The sequence below is a fragment of the Aricia agestis genome, chromosome 3, assembly GCF_905147365.1.
Source record: "Aricia agestis chromosome 3, ilAriAges1.1, whole genome shotgun sequence".
In the NCBI taxonomy this organism is placed as follows: domain Eukaryota; kingdom Metazoa; phylum Arthropoda; class Insecta; order Lepidoptera; family Lycaenidae; genus Aricia; species Aricia agestis.
This window is the reverse complement of record NC_056408.1, coordinates 19,762,273-19,767,321: the sequence shown is the minus strand read 5'-3', so window position 1 is coordinate 19,767,321 and position 5,049 is coordinate 19,762,273. Positions and strand designations below refer to the sequence as shown.

The window sequence follows — 5,049 nt, the reverse complement described above, 5'->3', positions numbered from 1 at the left end:
TTTAACTTGTAATCTGAGAAAGGTACTACTCAGGAGTCAGGACTGACTTACAAATATTACTTTCATTAAAATTGTGATGCATAAAATAATAATAAGTGTGGGCATTGTAATAGGACCTATTACAATAGAAATAAAAACTACCTGATAGGTTAATCAATTTTATTTGGAAAGTTGTACAATAAAAAACAAATAATTATTACTCTTATAAAAAAATATACCTTTTAACTATCAGTCTCAAAAAATTAACAGTCTTTTTATATACCCTCAGATAACTGGTAAAAATTAAAATGTAGCTAGCCTACAGATTCAGCATACCTTGTCAACTTTGGCACTAACTAGTGTTAACAAAAAAAAATCCAAATAGTAAAATTCTTATCATAAAATTTAACGTATTATTGCAATTTTTGGTAAGTAGTTACAGGCATAGTTTACTTAAATTAAAAATAAACGCTATCTTCATCATTCAGCAGTACATACTGAAGAGGATTCTCCTTTATCTGCAGTAACTCAATCGTTTTTACTATGTTTTCTTCAGGAACATAGTCTTCATCTATTCGCTTAGGGACAACAAACATCACATTTTCATTCTTTCCAACAGCTCTATGAAATGAGATAGTATATTTTTTCTCTTTCGTGTCCACTCTTTTAATTGTACCTACATAATAATTCCAATTTTTTTTTAAATATCTGGTAAGTACTGTGTCACCAACATCGTAGAGGGTTGGCTGTTTCGGATGTTCAGTTGTGTTTACCTGTTTTTCTCCTTTTATTTGGATGCCTGCAAAGGATTTGTTTGGATTTGGATTGTGGAGGTCACTGTTGGGATCGATAATTTTTAGGTTTCGTATTGAATATTTAGCGAAAGCTGATTCTTCGGGAGTCACTGGAACCGATGAAATTATATTAATTCTCTTTTTTGACTTATATTCTTTCTTGTTTGGATATTTTGTATCATCTCTATCTTGAGTTTTTTCTTGTGTCATAATATTTGTTTTTATCAGTATGTTTTCTTTTCCTTTCATTTTCTTTCCTTTTTTGAAATTTCCTTATCCATTTCTGTATAGTTATTTGTGTTGTTTTTTGTATTCTCGATTTCTTTTTCTTCTGCACGAATCTCTTTTACTATTCTTTCAATTTCTTTTTTTCGTAGGAACAATTCTTCTTTGTCTTTCGGGATAGTGGACATAATGAGTTCTTGGGAAGTAAAAAGGTCGCTTGGTAAATCTTGGGAAGTAAAAAAGTCACTGCTGGGATCGATCATTTCTAGGTTTCGGATTGAATATTTAGCGAAAGCTGATTCATTGCGGGTCACTGGAACCGATGAAATTATATTAATTTTCTTTTTTGACTGATCTTCTTCCTTGTTTGGATATTTTGTGGCATCTCTGTCTTGTGTCATAATATTTGTTTGTATCGGTATATTTTCTTTCCTTTTCAAAATTTTCTTATCCATTACTGTATAGCTTTTTGTGTTGTTTTTTGTATTCTCGATTTCTTTTTCTTCTGCACGAATCTCTTTTACTATTCTTTCAATCTCTATTTTTCGTAGTAACAATTCTTTCTTGTCTTTCGGGATAGTTGACATAATGGGATCGGGATAGTTGGTCATGGGAAGTAAAAAAGTCGCTTGGTAAATCTTGTAAATCTGAATCACTGTGTGTCTTCATTTCATCACTGTCAACAAATGTCGAAGCGATACTTGGTGATCTTTTAATTTTCTTTGACGGATTTGCCTTTGTTATTGTTTTACTCTGTTTTGTTTCCTTTTTTCTGTTTGATGTTTTTTTTCATCACTTTATTTTGTTTTATATCATCTAAATCCTTTTTTGTGTTTGAGTTACTTGTTTGGTTTGTAGTTTTTGTTGTTTTACCAACACTCTTTCCTTTTCCTGTGGAGGTGCTATTGTTTTGGTTTTGGACTGAATTCTTTGCCTTTTTATTTATGTTCTGTATCTCAGATGTGATGATTTCAGTGTTTTGTTCTATATCGTATGAATTCTTTTCTATCTTTGAGTTATTTGATTGTTTTGTAGTTTTCGTCTTTTTACCAACACCTTTTCCTTTTGTGGAGGTGCTATTTTTTGTTTTGGAATTTTTAGTTGTATTCTGTATTCCAGATGATCCAGGTTTCCGTCAGCAGCAGACTTACTCTTACGTAATATTTCTTCGTTTGTCTCTTTTTGTTTTTCTAGATATGTTCGTGTAATAACTTCTGACCCTTTGGCTACGCGAGTTAATTTATTAACAGTCTTGCCATTTGATTGTTGTTTTATTTTTTGAAGTAGCAAGTCTTCAAAACTCGTTGCTTCGTTCGGTTCAGTTACTTCTGCAATAATAGGCCTCACATTTACGGTGCAAGAAGAGGGGCTGCGGTTTGATGTTTTGTTTATTACACCCAAACATAATTGCACAAGCGATTGGACGCAAATATTTTTAGATACTACAGAGTTTTGAGGATTTCCACTAACATGTTTTTGCCACCTTTTGTAAGCAGCTTGGTCAAATTTGTCTATTGGAACGACGTCGGGATTGTATGGGTGGATCCCTGCCTTTTTGAAACCGTTTCTTATTACTTCTGGACTTATTTTATGCCAAGCTTCTGCAAATAATTGGGTGAAGGCTTGCTTGCGTACTTTCATACCAATATTCTCTCGCTGCCAGACCACAAGTTTTCGGTCCCATATACTTTTAAATGATTTAAATACCGCTAAATCTAGTGGTTGTAGTAGATGAGAAGTATGTGCTGGCAATTTTAATATAGTCAGGCCGTTTTCTGCTGCTAAGGCTATTACTCTCTCATCGACATGAGTCACATGGCCATCGTACCTACACCATAAGTTGAGGCCTTTCCGTTCCTATACCCAGTAACACTTGATTTGCCATGTAGTTAAAAAAAATATCCGCCTCCATCCATCCGCGTTTACTAGCAGCATATGCATTCTCGAAATCAAAATTAGTTTTTTCTTTCAACATCCATTCTTCATATACGTTTTTCCCTTTGAATATAATCAAGGGATTTAATTTCTCTCCTGCCGCATTAACAGTCGCTAATACTGTGATATTTTCTTTACCTGACCCTGCTGTAGTCCTTGTACTTGGATGGCCAATTGCACCTACCACTTTGGTTTTTGATGGGTCCAGTGCAACAGATGTTTCGTCAAGGAGTAAAGTACTCGTCAATGACGAATGGATCCGTCATTCTTTTCCTAAGAATCTCCACAGCTTGTGGTTTCTTAACAGATAATTTGTGTCGTTCTCTAAAAGATATGAACCACTTGATACCTGGTCTGCCATCCTTAAATGGAGTTTGTAATTTATTTACCTTTACAAAAGCTGCCACTGTATCCAGTACTTCCTCTTTAGACAAGCCCCAACCCCATTTTTCCATAGTGCGCAGACATAAAGCCAAACGAGCTTCCATTTCTGTGGGAATTGCTTGTGATCTTCCTAGAGTTTTACTCTTTAATCCAGATTTGCTCAAAACTCGATCATTAAGAGTTGAGGTAGGTATGCCATACATTTTGGATGCTGCATAGTTTGTCAATTCTTTGTTTCTTACCCTCTCTACTGCTTCTTTTAAGGCTTCTTCAGTGTAAAAGGTTGCCCGAAGCGAAGTCCTCTCGTATTTCGTAGGCATCTTTTATCTATAAATAACATTTTAATGTTTAATTTAAAGATATTTTAAGACGAGAAAAGCGTAAAAAAGTGTTTGTGACTTCAAAAAATATTAGCTTGATATTTAAAATCAGTTGCATTTAAAACAAAATTTGCCCCAAGCCTCAACCAGAAAAAAGTCAATTAAAATGGAAATAATATTCTTCAACTTCGCGACTTAGCGTGGATTTTGATAGAACCATGTAAGGATTATTACGTGTTATAGCGATTTATTTTGTAATCTATCTATGTGCCAAGTATAATTCAAATCCATTCGGACGTTTGAACGTGAAAAGGTATCAAACTTACACGCATGCACACACCCTCACACACACAAACACTTTCACATTCGTATTATTAGTGGGTTAGTGGGAATACGTAGTTACGTATTTAAACTAATTTCAATATAGTGGGCTTGAACTCTTGATAACCACTGACTATTTCGGATATAGTCCGATCTTCGGCATGTAGAGGGAAGACCGGATCTTGGGCTGTGAACGTCCTAGGCATAATCAAAGTATACAGATCGAAAGATTATTCGCTAATTCTGCCCCAAAATAATTAATTACAATAGTAAAATGAAAGTACTCACCACAATGTGCCATCAAAGTTTTGTAGGTAAGATCGGATCGATGATTTTTCTCACAAAATACACCTTTTCTGCCGAATCACTTGTGTGCACGTCCCGTCTGGTGGCTGGCCGGCCACAGTGTGAGGAGAGGGGCAGGATAAAATGGCGGATCTAGTAGTGTTGCCAGCAGTAGAAAATATTGCCTAGTTTGTGAGTTATTCCATGCATCCGATCTTATGTCACATCCGATCTTAGGCGACCCAACCTTACCCCATCTTGCCGTGATCAAGTGTACCCGGGAGTGCTCATTTAAAAAATATATTTTTTTCATGTCAAGAGAAAACGTTAATCAAATAAAATACATGTAAATGCAAACTTTAATAAACTACTTTTAATGATTTTGATACATACACAGGGAATTATTCATTCAGTTATTTAAAAAAAACAAATGAAAAACTTAACGAAACAAATGCTGACACAGGAAAATAAAAATGGCTGCACTGCTCTGAAGTTGTCTAGATAAAGATGTTAAAGTGACGTTTTTGGTTAACCATAGACAACAAAGAGTTATGTTGCCAATGTAAGAAATAGAAAAAGCGTTTAGTTTTTGATTTGTCACTGGGTGATCAAGTCTCCCAAGGGAACAAGTCTCCCCGTCTCCCCTAGTCATCATCCTCCTCGGGAATAAAATCAAGATCTCCGTCGTAGCCATCTATGTCTTCTGTGATGTTAGAACTACCCTTTAGAGACTTATAAAAGTCTTGACAATCTTTTGGGATCAAATCTAACATGGACATAAGATCATCCAACTTGGGTTGAGGGAT

At 35.0% G+C, this 5,049-nt stretch overlaps 1 pseudogene; it reads right to left on the bottom strand.

Annotated features, from left to right (window-relative positions):
* Positions 1 to 437: 437 nt before the first annotated feature.
* LOC121740559 lies at positions 438 to 3,294 on the bottom strand (annotated as a pseudogene).
* Positions 3,295 to 5,049: the final 1,755 nt, after the last annotated feature.